A 16,656-nucleotide genomic window follows, 5' to 3' on the forward strand; every position below is an offset into this window, starting at 1 on the left:
GACTCCACCCCTTTTGCCCTGCCCATGTGCTCCAGTGCTGCGCTGCGCCTCTAATTACACTACCGGGTGGACTGAGTTACATGCTGCAGCCTGCAGAGTATGCAGACACGGAGGAAAACCAACGGTCGGGCGTCCCTAGGCAGCATTACGCTCTAGGCAGCTGCCTAGTTTGCCTAGTGGTGACAGTGGCCCTGTAGGCACTGTTGGGTGCAGTGAATAGTGTTCAGACTGTTGGGTGCAGTGGGTTCAGTAGACAATGTTGGAATCAGTGTATAGGGTGGGCACTTTTGGTGCAGTGGGTAAACAGGGCAATGTTTGATGCAATGGGTTCAGGTGGCACTATTGTTATAGTGGGTACAGTGAGCACTGTTCGATACAGTGGGTTCAAATAGCACTGTATAGTGCAGTGGGTAGAGTGGGCAGTGTTTCAGATGGCAATTTTGGATGCAGTGGGTAGAGTGGGAGCTGTTGAACGCAGTGGGTATAGTAGGCACTGTTTGATGCAGTAGGTTCAGGTGGCACAGATGGGTGCAGTGGGTAGGTTGGGCACAGGTGGGTGCAACGGGTAGGTTGTGCACAGATGGGTGCAGTGGGTAGGGTGGGCACAGAGGGGTGCAGTGAGTAGGGTGGGCATAGATGGGTGCAGTGGGCAAGTTGGGCACAGAGGGGTGCAGTGGGCAGGTTGGGCACAGGTGGGTGCAGTAGGGAGGGTGGGCACTGTTGGTGCAGTGAGTAGGGTGGCATAGTTGGATGCAGTGGGTTCAGTAGACAATGTTGGAATCAGTGGGTAGGGTGGGCACAGATGGGTGCAGTGGGTAGAGTGGGTACTGTTAGATGCAGTGGGTCCAGTAGACAATGTGGGAATCAGTGGGTAAGGTGGGCACAGATGGATGCAGTGGGTAGGTTGGGCTCAGATGGGGCAGTGGGTAGGGAGGGCACAGATGGGTGCAGTGGGTAGGGTGGGCACAGATGGGTGCAGTGGGTAGCATGGGCACTGTTGGATGCAGTGGGTTCCATAGACAATGTTGGAATCAATGGATAGGGTGGGCACAGATGGGTGCAGTGGGTAGAGTGGGTACAGTTAGATGCAGTGGGTCCAGTAGACAATGTGGGAATCAGTGGGTAAGGTGGGCACAGATGGGTGCAGTGGGTAGGTTGGGCTCAGATGGGGGCAGTGGGTAGGGTGGGCACAGATGGGTGTAGTTAGTAAGTTGGGCTCAGATGGGGCAGTGGGTAGGGTGGGCACAGATGGGTGTAGTGGGTAGGTTGGGCACAGGTGGGTGCAGTGAGTAGGTTGGGTGCAGTGGGTAGGGTGGGCACCGTTGGATGCAGTGGATCCAGTAGACAATGTTGAAATCAGTGGATAGGGTGGGCACAGATGGGTGCAGTGGGTAGAGTGGGCACTGTTGGATCTACTGGGTTTAGTAGACAATGTTGGAATCAGTGGGTGCAGTGGGTAGGTTGGGCACAGATGGGTGCAGTGAGTAGGGTAGGTACAGAGGGGTGCAGTGAGTAAGGTGGGTACAGATGGGTGCAGTAAGTAGGGTGGGCACAGATGGGTGCAGTGGGTAGGGTGGGCACAGAGGGGTGCAGTGAGTAGGGTGGGCATAGATGGGTGCAGTGGGCAGGTTGGGCACAGAGGGGTGCAGTGGGCAGGTTGGCCACAGGTGGGTGCAGTAGGGAGGGTGAGCACTGTTGGTGCAGTGAGTAGGGTGGCACAGTTGGATGCAGTGGGTTCAGTAGACAATGTTGGAATCAGTGGGTAGGGTGGGCACAGATGGGTGCAGTGGGTAGAGTGGGTACTGTTAGATGCAGTGGGTCCAGTAGACAATGTGGGAATTAGTGGGTATGGTGGGCACAGATGGGTGCAGTGGGTAGGTTGGGCTCAGATGGGGGCAGTGGGTAGGGTGGGCACAGATGGGTGCAGTGGGTAGGGTGGGCACAGATAGGTGTAGTGAGTAAGTTGGGCAAAGATGGGTGCAGTTGGTAGGTTGGGCTCAGATGGGGGCAGTGGGTAGGGTGGGCACAGATGGGTGTAGTGAGTAAGTTGGGCTCAGATGGGGCAGTGGGTAGGGTGGGCACAGATGGGTGTAGTGGGTAGGTTGGGCACAGGTGGGTGCAGTGAGTAGGTTGGGCACAGTTGGGTGCAGTGGGTAGGGTGGGCACCGTTGGATGCAGTGGGTCCAGTAGACAATGTTGAAATCAGTGGATAGGGTGGGTACAGATGGGTGCAGTGGGTAGAGTGGGCACTGTGGGTTTAGTAGACAATGTTGGAATCAGTGGGTGCAGTGGGTAGGTTGGGCACAGATGGGTGCAGTGAGTAGGGTGGGTACAGATGGGTGCAGTGAGTAAGGTGGGCACAGATGGGTGCAGTGAGTAGGGTGGGCACAGATGGGTGCAGTGGGAAGGTTGGGCACAGATGGGTGCAGTGGGTAGGGTGGGCACAGATGGGTGCAGTGGGAAGGTTGGTCACAGATGGGTGCAGTGGGTAAGGTGGGCACAGATGGGTGCAGTAAGTAGGGTGGGCACAGGTGGGTGCAGCGGGTAGTGTGGGCACAGATGGGTGCAGTAGGTAGGGTGGGCACAGGTGGGTGCAGTGGGTAGGTTGGTCACAAAATGGTGCAGTGAGAAGGGTGGGCACAGATGGGTGCAGTGGGTAAGTTGGGCACAGATGGGTGCAGTGGGTAGGTTGGGAACAGATGGGTGCAGTGGGTAAGTTGGGCACAGGTGGGTGCAGTGGGTAGGTTGGGCACAGATGGGTGCAGTAGGTAGGTTGGGCACAGATGGGTGCAGTGGGTAGGTTGGGCACAGATGGGTGCAGTAGGTAGGTTGGGCACAGATGGGTGCAGTGGGTAGGGTGGGCACAGATGGGTGCAGTGAGTAGGGTGGGCACAGATGGGTGCAGTGGGTAGGTTGGACACAGATGGGTGCAGTGAGTAGGGTGGGCACAGATGGGTGCAGTGAGTAGGGTGGGCACAGATAGGTGCAGTAGGTAGGTTGGTCACAGATGGGTGCAGTGGGTAGGGTGGGCACAGATGGGTGCAGTGAGTAGGTTGGGCACAGATGGGTGCAGTGGGTAGGGTGGGCACAGATGGGTGCAGTGAGTAGGGTGGGCACAGATGGGTGCAGTGAGTAGGGTGGGCAAAGATGGCTGCAGTGGGTAGGTTGGGCACAGATGGGTGCAGTGAGTAGGTTGGGCGCAGATGAGTTCGGTGGGTTGGTTGGGCACAGATGGGTGCAGTGGGTAGGGTAGGCACAGATGGGTGCAGTGAGTAGGTTGAGCACAGATGGGTGCAGTGGGTAGGTTGGGCATAGATGGGTGCAGTGGGTAGGTTGGGCACAGAGGGGTGCAGTGGGTAGGTTGGGCACAGATGGGTGCAGTGGGTAGGTTGGGCACAGATTGGTGCAGTCAGCAGGTTGGACACAGAGGGGTGCAGTGGGTAGGTTGGGCACAGATGGGTGCAGTGGGTAGGTGGGGCACAGATGGGTGCAGTGAGTAGGTTGGGCACAGAGGGGTGCAGTGGGTAGGTTGGGCACAGATGGGTGCAGTGAGTAGGGTGGGCACAGATTGGTGCAATAAGTAGAGTGGGCACAGAGGGGTGCAGTGAGTAGGGTGGGCACAGATGGGTGCAGTGGGTAGGTTGGGCACAGAGGGGTGCAGTGAGTAGGGTGGGCACAGATTGGTGCAATAAGTAGAGTGGGCACAGAGGGGTGCAGTGAGTAGGGTGGGCACAGATGGGTGCAGTGGGTAGGTTGGGCACAGAGGGGTGCGGTGAGTAGGGTGGGCACAGATGGGTGCAATGAGTAGAGTGGGCATAGAAGGGTGCGGTGAGTAGGGTGGGCACAGATGGGTGCAGTGGGTAGGTTGGGCATAGATGGGTGCAGTGGGTAGGTTGGGCACAGAGGGGTGCAGTGGGTAGGTTGGGCACAGATTGGTGCAGTCAGTAGGTTGGGCACAGAGGGGTGCAGTGGGTAGGTTGGGCACAGATGGGTGCAGTGAGTAGGTTGGGTACAGAGGGGTGCAGTGGGTAGGTTGGGCACAGATGGGTGCAGTGAGTAGGGTGGGCACAGATGAGTGCAATAAGTAGAGTGGGCACAGAGGGGTGCAGTGAGTAGGGTGGGCACAGATGGGTGCAGTGGGTAGGTTGGGCACAGAGGGGTGCAGTGGGTAGGTTGGGGACAGATGGGTGCGGTGAGTAGAGTGGGCACAGAGGGGTGCGGTGAGTAGGGTGGGCACAGATGGGTGCAGTGGGTAGGTTGGAAACAGAGGGGTGCAGTAGGTAGGTTGGGCACAGATGGGTGCAGTAGGTAGGGTGGGCACAGATGGGTGCAATGAGTAGGGTGGGCACAGAGGGGTGCAGTGAGTAGGGTGGCACAGATGGGTGCAGTGAGTAGGGTGTGCACAGAGGGGTGCAGTGAGTAGGGTGGGCACAGATGGGTGCAGTGGGTAGGGTGGGCACAGATGGGAGCAGTAGGTAGGGTGGGCACAGGTGGGTGCAGTGAGAAGGTTGGGCACAGATGGGTGCAGTGAGTAGTGTGGGCACAGATGGGTGCAGTGAGTAGGGTGGGCACAGATGGGTGCGGTGGGTAGGGTGGGCACAGATGGGTGCAGTGGGTAGGTTGGGCACAGATGGGTGCAGTGGGTAGGTTGGGCACAGATGGGTGCAGTGGGTAGGTTGGGCACAGATAGGTGCTGTGGGTAGGGTGGGCACAGATGGGTGCAGTGAGTAGGGTGGGCACAGATGGGTACAGTAAGTAGGGTGGGCACAGATGGGTGCAGTGAGTAGGGTGGGCACAGGTGGGTGCAGTGAGTAGGTTGGGCACAGATGGGTGCAGTGAGTAGGGTGGGCACAGATGGGTGCAGTAGGTAGGGTGGGCACAGATGGGTGCGGTGGGTAGGTTGGGCACAGATGGGTGCAGTGGGTAGGGTGGGCACAGATGGGTGCAGTGTGTAGGGTGGGCACAGATGGGTGCAGTGAGTAGGTTGGGCACAGATGGGTGCAGTGGGTAGGGTGGGCACAGATGGGTGCAGTGGGTAGGGTGGTCACAGATGGGTGAGGTGGGTAGGTTGGGCACAGATGGGTGCGGTGGGTAGGGTGGGCACAGATGGGTGCAGTAGGTAGGTTGGGCACAGATGGGTGCGGTGGGTAGGGTGGGCACCGATGAGTGCAGTGAGTAGGTTTGGCACAGATGGGTGCAGTAGGTAGGTTGGGCACAGGTGGGTGCAGTGAGTAGGTTGGGCACAGATGGGTGCAGTAGGTAGGTTGGGCACAGATGGGTGCAGTGAGTAGGTTGGGCACAGATGGGTGCAGTGAGTAGGGTGGGCACAGATGGGTGCAGTAGGTAGGGTGGGCACAGATGGGTGCGGTGGGTAGGTTGGGCACAGATGGGTGCAGTAGGTAGGTTGGGCACAGATGGGTGCAGTAGGTAGGTTGGGCACAGAGGGGTGCATTGAGTAGGTTGGGCACAGATGGGTGCAGTAAGTAGGGTAGGCACAGGTTGGTGCAGTGGGTAGGTTGGGCACAGATGGGTGCAGTGGGTAGGTTCGGCACAGATGGGTGCAGTAGGTAGGTTGGGCACAGATGGGTGCAGTAGGTAGGTTGGGCACAGAGGGGTGCAGTGAGTAGGTTGGGCACAGATGGGTTCAGTGAGTAGGGTAGGCACAGGTTGGTGCAGTGGGTAGGTTGGGCACAGATGGGTGCAGTGGGTAGGTTCGGCACAGATGGGTGCAGTAGGTAGGTTGGGCACAGATGGGTGCAGTAGGTAGGTTGGGCACAGAGGGGTGCAGTGAGTAGGTTGGGCACAGATGGGTTCAGTGAGTAGGTTGGGCACAGATGGGTGCAGTAGGTAGGTTGGGCACAGATGGGTGTTGTGGGTAGGTTGGGCACAGATAGGTGCAGTGAGTAGGGTGGGCACAGATGGGTGCAGTGAGTAGGTTGGCACAGATGGGTGCAGTAAGTAGGGTGGGCACAGGTGGGTGCAGTGAGTAGGTTGGGCACAGATGGGTGCAGTGAGTAGGTTGGGCACACATGGGTGTGGTGGGTAGGGTGGGCACAGGTGGGTGCAGTGAGTAGGTTGGGCACAGATGGGTGCAGTAAGTAGGTTGGGCACAGATGGGTACAGTAAGTAGGGTGGGCACAGGTGGGTGCAGTGAGTAGGTTGGGCACAGATGGGTGCGGTGGGTAGGGTTGGCACAGATGGGTGCAGTAGGTAGGTTGGGCACAGATGGGTGCAGCGGGTAGGGTGGGCACAGATGGGTGCGGTGGGTAGGTTGGGCACAGATGGGTGCAGTGAGTAGGGTGGACACAGATGGGTGCAGTAGGTAGGTTGAGCACAGATGGGTGCAGTGAGTAGGGTGGGCACAGATGGGTGCAGTAAGTAGGGTGGGCACAGATGGGTGCGGTGGGTAGGTTGGGTACAGATGGGTGCAGTGAGTAGGTTGGGCACAGATGGGTGAGGTGAGTAGGTTGGGCACAGATGGGTGCAGTAAGTAGGGTGGGCACAGGTGGGTGCGGTGAGTAGGTTGGGCACAGAGGGGTGCAGTGAGTAGGTTGGGCACAGATGGGTGCGGTGGGTAGGTTGGGCACAGAGGGGTGCAGTGAGTAGGTTGGGCACAGATGGGTGCGGTGGGTAGGGTGGGCACAGATGGGTGCAGTAAGTAGGGTGGGCACAGGTGGGTGCAGTGAGTAGGTTGGGCACAGATGGGTGCAGTAGGTAGGTTGGGCACTGGTGGGTGCAGTGAGTAGGTTGGGCACAGATGGGTGCAGTAGGTAGGTTGGGCACAGGTGGGTGCAGTGAGTAGGTTGGGCACAGATGGGTGCAGCGGGTAGGGTGGGCACAGGTGGGTGCGGTCAGTAGGTTGGGCACAGAGGGGTGCAGTGAGTAGGTTGGGCACAGATGGGTGCGGTGGGTAGGTTGGGCACAGATGGGTGCAGTGAGTAGAGTGGGCACAGATGGGTGCAGTAAGTAGGTTGGGCACAGGTGGGTGCAGTGAGTAGGTTGGGAACAGATGGGTGCAGTAGGTAGGTTGGGCACAGGTGGGTGCAGTAGGTAGGTTGGGCACAGATGGGTGCGGTGGGTAGGGTGGGCACAGATGGGTGCAGTGAGTAGATTGGGCACAGATGGGTGCAGTAGGTAGGTTGGGCACAGGTGGGTGCAGTGAGTAGGTTGGGCACAGATGGGTGCAGTAGGTATTTTGGGCACAGGTGGGTGCAGTAGGTAGGTTGGGCACAGAGGGGTGCAGTGAGTAGGTTGGGCACAGATGGGTGCAGTAAGTAGGGTAGGCACAGGTTGGTGCAGTGGGTAGGTTGGGCACAGATGGGTGCAGTGGGTAGGTTCGGCACAGATGGGTGCAGTAGGTAGGTTGGGCACAGATGGGTGCAGTAGGTAGGTTGGGCACAGAGGGGTGCAGTGAGTAGGTTGGGCACAGATGGGTTCAGTGAGTAGGTTGGGCACAGATGGGTGCAGTAGGTAGGTTGGGCACAGATGGGTGTGGTGGGTAGGTTGGGCACAGATAGGTGCAGTGAGTAGGGTGGGCACAGATGGGTGCAGTGAGTAGGTTGGGCACAGATGGGTTCAGTAAGTAGGGTGGGCACAGGTGGGTGCAGTGAGTAGGTTGGGTACAGATGGGTGCAGTGAGTAGGTTGGGCACACATGGGTGCGGTGGGTAGGGTGGGCACAGGTGGGTGCAGTGAGTAGGTTGGGCATAGATGGGTGCAGTAAGTAGGTTGGGCACAGATGGGTGCAGTAAGTAGGGTGGGCACAGGTGGGTGCAGTGAGTAGGTTGGGCACAGATGGGTGCGGTGGGTAGGTTGGGCACAGATGGGTGCAGCGGGTAGGGTGGGCACAGATGGGTGCGGTGGGTAGGTTGGGCACAGATGGGTGCAGTGAGTAGGGTGGGCACAGATGGGTGCAGTAAGTAGGGTGGGCACAGATGGGTGCGGTGGGTAGGTTGGGTACAGATGGGTGCAGTGAGTAGGTTGGGCACAGATGGGTGAGGTGAGTAGGTTGGGGACAGATGGGTGCAGTAAGTAGGGTGGGCACAGGTGGGTGCGGTGAGTAGGTTGGGCAAAGAGGGGTGCAGTAGGTAGGTTGGGCACTGGTGGGTGCAGTGAGTAGGTTGGGCACAGATGGGTGCAGTAGGTAGGTTGGGCACAGGTGGGTGCAGTGAGTAGGTTGGGCACAGATGGGTGCGGTGGGTAGGTTGGGCACAGATGGGTGCAGTGAGTAGAGTGGGCACAGATGGGTGCAGTGAGTAGGTTGGGCACAGATGGGTGCGGTGGGTAGGTTGGGCACAGATGGGTGCAGTGAGTAGAGTGGGCACAGATGGGTGCAGTAAGTAGGGTGGGCACAGGTGGGTGCAGTGAGTAGGTTGGGCACAGATGGGTGCAGTAGGTAGGTTGGGCACAGGTGGGTGCAGTAGGTAGGTTGGGCACAGATGGGTGCGGTGGGTAGGGTGGGCACAGATGGGTGCAGTAAGTAGATTGGGCACAGATGGGTGCAGTAGGTAGGTTGGGCACAGGTGGGTGCAGTGAGTAGGTTGGGCACAGATGGGTGCAGTAGGTATTTTGGGCACAGGTGGGTGCAGTAGGTAGGTTGGGCACAGATGGGTGCGGTGGGTAGGTTGGGTACAGATGGGTGCAGTGAGTAGGGTGGGCACAGGTGGGTGCAGTGAGTAGGTTGGGCACAGATGGGTGCAGTGAGTAGGTTGGGCACAGATGGGTGAGGTGAGTAGGTTGGGCACAGATGGGTGCAGTAAGTAGGGTGGGCACAGGTGGGTGCGGTGAGTAGGTTTGGCACAGAGGGGTGCAGTGAGTAGGTTGGACACAGATGGGTGCGTTGGGTAGGTTGGGCACAGATGGGTGCAGTGAGTAGGGTGGGCACAGGTGGGTGCAGTGAGTAGGGTGGGCACAGGTGGGTGCAGTGAGTAGGTTGGGCACAGATGGGTGCAGTAGGTAGGTTGGGCACAGATGGGTGCAGTAGGTAGGTTGGGCACAGGTGGGTGCAGTGAGTAGGTTGGGCACAGATGGGTGCAGTAGGTAGGTTGGGCACAGGTGGGTGCAGTGAGTAGGTTGGGCACAGATGGGTGCAGTAGGTAGGTTGGGCACAGGGGGGTGCAGTGAGTAGGTTGGGCACGGATGGGTGCAGCGGGTAGGGTGGGCACAGGTGGGTGCGGTGAGTAGGCTGGGCACAGAGGGGTGCAGTGAGTAGGTTGGGCACAGATGGGTGCGGTGGGTAGGTTGGGCACAGATGGGTGCAGTGAGTAGAGTGGGCACAGATGGGTGCAGTAAGTAGGGTGGGCACAGGTGGGTGCAGTGAGTAGGTTGGGCACAGATAGGTGCAGTAGGTAGGTTGGGCACAGGTGGGTGCAGTAGGTAGGTTGGGCACAGATGGGTGCGGTGGGTAGGGTGGGCACCGATGAGTGCAGTGAGTAGGTTTGGCACAGATGGGTGCAGTAGGTAGGTTGGGCACAGGTGGGTGCAGTGAGTAGGTTGGGCACAGATGGGTGCAGTAGGTAGGTTGGGCACAGATGGGTGCAGTGAGTAGGTTGGGCACAGATGGGTGCAGTGAGTAGGGTGGGCACAGATGGGTGCAGTAGGTAGGGTGGGCACAGATGGGTGTGGTGGGTAGGTTGGGCACAGATGGGTGCAGTAGGTAGGTTGGGCACAGATGGGTGCAGTAGGTAGGTTGGGCACAGAGGGGTGTAGTGAGTAGGTTGGGCACAGATGGGTGCAGTAAGTAGGGTAGGCACAGGTTGGTGCAGTGGGTAGGTTGGGCACAGATGGGTGCAGTGGGTAGGTTCAGCACAGATGGGTGCAGTAGGTAGGTTGGGCACAGATGGGTGCAGTAGGTAGGTTGGGCACAGAGGGGTGCAGTGAGTAGGTTGGGCACAGATGGGTTCAGTGAGTAGGTTGGGCACAGATGGGTGCAGTAGGTAGGTTGGGCACAGATGGGTGTTGTGGGTAGGTTGGGCACAGATAGGTGCAGTGAGTAGGGTGGGCACAGATGGGTGCAGTGAGTAGGTTGGGCACAGATGGGTGCAGTAAGTAGGGTGGGCACAGGTGGGTGCAGTGAGTAGGTTGGGCACAGATGGGTGCAGTGAGTAGGTTGGGCACTCATGGGTGCGGTGGGTAGGGTGGGCACAGGTGGGTGCAGTGAGTAGGTTGGGCACAGATGGGTGCAGTAAGTAGGTTGGGCACAGATGGGTGCAGTAAGTAGGGTGGGCACGGGTGGGTGCAGTGAGTAGGTTGGGCACAGATGGGTGCGGTGGGTAGGGTTGGCACAGTTGGGTGCAGTAGGTAGGTTGGGCACAGATGGGTGAGGTGGGTAGGTTGGGCACAGATGGGTGCGGTGGGTAGGTTGGGCACAGATGGGTGCAGTGAGTAGGGTGGGCACAGATGGGTGCAGTAGGTAGGTTGGGCACAGATGGGTGCAGTGAGTAGGGTGGGCACAGATGGGTGCAGTAAGTAGGGTGGGCACAGATGGGTGCGGTGGGTAGGTTGGGTACAGATGGGTGCAGTGAGTAGGTTGGGCACAGATGGGTGAGGTGAGTAGGTTGGGCACAGATGGGTGCAGTAAGCAGGGTGGGCACAGGTGGGTGCAGTGAGTAGGTTGGGCACAGAGGGGTGCAGTGAGTAGGTTTGGCACAGATGGGTGCGGTGGGTAGGTTGGGCACAGATGGGTGCAGTGAGTAGGGTGGGCACAGATGGGTGCAGTAAGTAGGGTGGGCACAGGTGGGTGCAGTGAGTCGGTTGGGCACAGATGGGTGCAGTAGGTAGGTTGGGCACTGGTGGGTGCAGTGAGTAGGTTGGGCACAGATGGGTGCAGTAGGTAGGTTGGGCACAGGTGGGTGCAGTGAGTAGGTTGGGCACAGATGGGTGCAGCGGGTAGGGTGGGCACAGGTGGGTGCGGTGAGTAGGTTGGGCACAGAGGGGTGCAGTGAGTAGGTTGGGCACAGATGGGTGCGGTGGGTATTTTGGGCACAGATGGGTGCAGTGAGTAGAGTGGGCACAGATGGGTGCAGTAAGTAGGGTGGGCACAGGTGGGTGCAGTGAGTAGGTTGGGAACAGATGGGTGCAGTAGGTAGGTTGGGCACAGGTGGGTGCAGTAGGTAGGTTGGGCACAGATGGGTGCGGTGGGTAGGGTGGGCACAGATGGGTGCAGTGAGTAGATTGGGCACAGATGGGTGCAGTAGGTAGGTTGGGCACAGGTGGGTGCAGTGAGTAGGTTGGGCACAGATGGGTGCAGTAGGTATTTTGGGCACAGGTGGGTGCAGTAGGTAGGTTGGGCACAGAGGGGTGCAGTGAGTAGGTTGGGCACAGATGGGTGCAGTAAGTAGGGTAGGCACAGGTTGGTGCAGTGGGTAGGTTGGGCACAGATGGGTGCAGTGGGTAGGTTCGGCACAGATGGGTGCAGTAGGTAGGTTGGGCACAGATGGGTGCAGTAGGTAGGTTGGGCACAGAGGGGTGCAGTGAGTAGGTTGGGCACAGATGGGTTCAGTGAGTAGGTTGGGCACAAATGGGTGCAGTAGGTAGGTTGGGCACAGATGGGTGTGGTGGGTAGGTTGGGCACAGATAGGTGCAGTGAGTAGGGTGGGCACAGATGGGTGCAGTGAGTAGGTTGGGCACAGATGGGTGCAGTAAGTAGGGTGGGCACAGGTGGGTGCAGTGAGTAGGTTGGGCACAGATGGGTGCAGTGAGTAGGTTGGGCACACATGGGTGCGGTGGGTAGGGTGGGCACAGGTGGGTGCAGTGAGTAGGTTGGGCACAGATGGGTGCAGTAAGTAGGTTGGGCACAGATGGGTGCAGTAAGTAGGGTGGGCACAGGTGGGTGCAGTGAGTAGGTTGGGCACAGATGGGTGCGGTGGGTAGGGTTGGCACAGATGGGTGCAGTAGGTAGGTTGGGCACAGATGGGTGCAGCGGGTAGGGTGGGCACAGATGGGTGCGGTGGGTAGGTTGGGCACAGATGGGTGCAGTGAGTAGGGTGGGCACAGATGGGTGCAGTAGGTAGGTTGGGCACAGATGGGTGCAGTGAGTAGGGTGGGCACAGATGGGTGCAGTAAGTAGGGTGGGCACAGATGGGTGCGGTGGGTAGGTTGGGTACAGATGGGTGCAGTGAGTAGGTTGGGCACAGATGGGTGAGGTGAGTAGGTTGGGCACAGATGGGTGCAGTAAGTAGGGTGGGCACAGGTGGGTGCAGTGAGTAGGTTGGGCACAGAGGGGTGCAGTGAGTAGGTTGGGCACAGATGGGTGCGGTGGGTAGGTTGGGCACAGATGGGTGCAGTGAGTAGGGTGGGCACAGATGGGTGCAGTAAGCAGGGTGGGCACAGGTGGGTGCAGTGAGTAGGTTGGGCACAGATGGGTGCAGTAGGTAGGTTGGGCACTGGTGGGTGCAGTGAGTAGGTTGGGCACAGATGGGTGCAGTAGGTAGGTTGGGCACAGGTGGGTGCAGTGAGTAGGTTGGGCACAGATAGGTGCAGTGAGTAGGGTGGGCACAGATGGGTGCAGTGAGTAGGTTGGGCACAGATGGGTGCAGTAAGTAGGGTGGGCACAGGTGGGTGCAGTGAGTAGGTTGGGCACAGATGGGTGCAGTGAGTAGGTTGGGCACACATGGGTGCGGTGGGTAGGGTGGGCACAGGTGGGTGCAGTGAGTAGGTTGGGCACAGATGGGTGCAGTTAGTAGGTTGGGCACAGATGGGTGCAGTAAGTAGGGTGGGCACAGGTGGGTGCAGTGAGTAGGTTGGGCACAGATGGGTGCGGTGGGTAGGGTTGGCACAGATGGGTACAGTAGGTAGGTTGGGCACAGATGGGTGCAGCAGGTAGGGTGGGCACAGATGGGTGCGGTGGGTAGGTTGGGCACAGATGGGTGCAGTGAGTAGGGTGGGCACAGATGGGTGCAGTAGGTAGGTTGGGCACAGATGGGTGCAGTGAGTAGGGTGGGCACAGATGGGTGCAGTAAGTAGGGTGGGCACAGATGGGTGCGGTGGGTAGGTTGGGTACAGATGGGTGCAGTGAGTAGGTTGGGCACAGATGGGTGAGGTGAGTAGGTTGGGCACAGATGGGTGCAGTAAGTAGGGTGGGCACAGGTGGGTGCAGTGAGTAGGTTGGGCACAGAGGGGTGCAGTGAGTAGGTTGGGCACAGATGGGTGCGGTGGGTAGGTTGGGCACAGATGGGTGCAGTGAGTAGGGTGGGCACAGATGGGTGCAGTAAGCAGGGTGGGCACAGGTGGGTGCAGTGAGTAGGTTGGGCACAGATGGGTGCAGTAGGTAGGTTGGGCACTGGTGGGTGCAGTGAGTAGGTTGGGCACAGATGGGTGCAGCGGGTAGGGTGGGCACAGGTGGGTGCGGTGAGTAGGTTGGGCACAGAGGGGTGCAGTGAGTAGGTTGGGCACAGATGGGTGCGGTGGGTAGGTTGGGCACAGATGGGTGCAGTGAGTAGAGTGGGCACAGATGGGTGCAGTAAGTAGGGTGGGCACAGGTGGGTGCAGTGAGTAGGTTGGGCACAGATGGGTGCAGTAGGTAGGTTGGGCACAGGTGGGTGCAGTAGGTAGGTTGGGCACAGATGGGTGCGGTGGGTAGGGTGGGCACAGATGGGTGCAGTGAGTAGATTGGGCACAGATGGGTGCAGTAGGTAGGTTGGGCACAGGTGGGTGCAGTGAGTAGGTTGGGCACAGATGGGTGCAGTAGGTATTTTGGGCACAGGTGGGTGCAGTAGGTAGGTTGGGCACAGATGGGTGCGGTGGGTAAGTTGGGTACAGATGGGTGCAGTGAGTAGGGTGGGCACAGGTGGGTGCAGTGAGTAGGTTGGGCACAGATGGGTGCAGTGAGTAGGTTGGGCACAGATGGGTGAGGTGAGTAGGTTGGGCACAGATGGGTGCAGTAAGTAGGGTGGGCACAGGTGGGTGCGGTGAGTAGGTTTGGCACAGAGGGGTGCAGTGAGTAGGTTGGGCACAGATGGGTGCGTTGGGTAGGTTGGGCACAGATGGGTGCAGTGAGTAGGGTGGGCACAGGTGGGTGCAGTGAGTAGGGTGGGCACAGGTGGGTGCAGTGAGTAGGTTGGGCACAGATGGGTGCAGTAGGTAGGTTGGGCACAGGTGGGTGCAGTGAGTAGGTTGGGCACAGATGGGTGCAGTAGGTAGGTTGGGCACAGGTGGGTGCAGTGAGTAGGTTGGGCACAGATGGGTGCAGTAGGTAGGTTGGGCACAGGTGGGTGCAGTGAGTAGGTTGGGCACAGATGGGTGCAGTGGGTAGGGTGGGCACAGGTGGGTGCAGTGAATAGGCTGGGCACAGAGGGGTGCAGTGAGTAGGTTGGGCACAGATGGGTGCGGTGGGTAGGTTGGGCACAGATGGGTGCAGTGAGTAGAGTGGGCACAGATGGGTGCAGTAAGTAGGGTGGGCACAGGTGGGTGCAGTGAGTAGGTTGGGCACAGATAGGTGCAGTAGGTAGGTTGGGCACAGGTGGGTGCAGTAGGTAGGTTGGGCACAGAGGGGTGCAGTGAGTAGGTTGGGCACAGATGGGTGCAGTGAGTAGGTTGGGCACAGATGGGTGCAGTGAGTAGGTTGGGCACAGATGGGTGCAGTAGGTAGATTGGGCACAGATGGGTGCAGTGAGTAGGGTGGGCACAGGTGGGTTAGGTAAATAGGTTGGGCACAGATGGGTGCAGTAAGTAGGGTGGGCACAGGTGGGTGCGGTGAGTAGGTTGGGCACAGAGGGGTGCAGTGAGTAGGTTGGGCACAGATGGGTGCGGTGGGTAGGGTGGGCACAGATGGGTGCAGTGAGTAGGTTGGGCACAGATGGGTGCAGTAGGTAGGTTGGGCACAGAGGGGTGCAGTGAGTAGGTTGGGCACAGATGGGTGCAGTGAGTAGGTTGGGCACAGATGGGTGCAGTGAGTAGGTTGGGCACAGATGGGTGCAGTAGGTAGATTGGGCACAGATGGGTGCAGTGAGTAGGGTGGGCACAGGTGGGTGCAGTGAGTAGGTTGTGCACAGATGGGTGCAGTAGGTAGGTTGGGCACAGAGGGGTGCAGTGAGTAGGTTGGGCACAGATGGGTGAGGTGAATAGGTTGGGCACAGATGGGTGCAGTAAGTAGGGTGGGCACAGGTGGGTGCGGTGAGTAGGTTGGGCACAGAGGGGTGCAGTGAGTAGGTTGGGCACAGATGGGTGCGGTTGGTAGGTTGGGCACAGATGGGTGCAGTGAGTCAGGTGGGCACAGATGGGTGCAGTAAGTAGGGTGGGCACAGATGGGTGCAGTGAGTAGGTTGGGCACAGATGGGTGCAGTAGGTAGGTTGGGCACAGGTGGGTGCAGTGAGTAGGTTGGGCACAGATGGGTGCAGTAGGTAGGTTGGGCACAGATGGGTGCAGTAGGTAGGTTGGGCACAGGTGGGTGCAGTGAGTAGGTTGGGCACAGATGGGTGCAGCGGGTAGGGTGGGCACAAGTGGGTGCGGTGAGTAGGTTGGGCACAGAGGGGTGCAGTGAGTAGGTTGGGCACAGATGGGTGCGGTGGGTAGGTTGGGCACAGATGGGTGCAGTGAGTAGAGTGGGCACAGATGGGTGCAGTAAGTAGAGTGGGCACAGGTGGGTGCAGTGAGTAGGTTGGGCACAGATGGGTGCAGCGGGTAGGGTGGGCACAGGTGGGTGCGGTGAGTAGGTTGGGCACAGAGGGGTGCAGTGAGTAGGTTGGGCACAGATGGGTGCAGTGGGTAGGGTGGGCACAGATGGGTGCAGTGAGTAGGTTGGGCACAGATGGGTGCAGTAGGTAGGTTGGGCACAGGTGGGTGCAGTGAGTAGGTTGGGCACAGACGGGTGCAGTAGGTAGGTTGGGCACAGATGGGTGCAGCGGGTCGGTTGGGCACAGATGGGTGCAGTGGGTAGAGTGAGAATGTAGGAGGGTATATGAGATTATAGAATCAGATCCTGGTACTCATTCCCTGGGGTATGATGGGTATTTGGGATGGGAGGAGTCCCCATTGGGAACCCTGACAGACAATGAAAGTGGTGAATAGGAAGCCGCAGAGATGAGACTCTTCTGTATTCTCCATTGTGAACACTGGGGGGCGACACACTCCACAATACGACTCAGGCTGGCAGTCTTATTATACATCAGGAAGATTCAGATACTTTGTATGAAAAGTCAATTATTATTGGCTGAAATCATGAAATGTCCACACCTGATATAAAGGGGGCCTTTACATTTGATGGGGGTCTTAGATGAGAAGGGGAACCTCTGATGTAAAGGGGGATTTCATGTGAAGGGGGCCTCTGAAGTGTTTGGGGACCCTCTATAGTGAAGGGGGCCTTTGATGTGATTGGGGACCCTCTATAGTGAAGGGTTTTGTGATTGGGGACCCTCTATAGTGAAGGGGGCCTCTGATGTGATTGGGGACCCTCTATAGTGAAGGGGGCCTCTGATGTGATTGGGGACCCTCTACAGTGAAGGTGGCCTCTGATGTGATTGGGGACCCTCTGAAGTGATTGGGGACCCTCTATAGTGAAGGGGGTCTCTGATGCGATTGGGGACCCTCTGGTGTGAAGGGGGCTTCTGAAGTGAAAGGGACCTCTGATGTGAAGGGGCCTCTGATATGATGGTTGGACCTCTGATGTGAAGGGGGGGCTCTGATGTGAAGGGGGCCTCTGATGTGAAGGAGGGCCTCTAA

This window comes from Aquarana catesbeiana, linkage group LG10, assembly GCF_042186555.1.
Source record: "Aquarana catesbeiana isolate 2022-GZ linkage group LG10, ASM4218655v1, whole genome shotgun sequence".
Taxonomy (NCBI): Eukaryota; Metazoa; Chordata; class Amphibia; order Anura; family Ranidae; genus Aquarana; species Aquarana catesbeiana.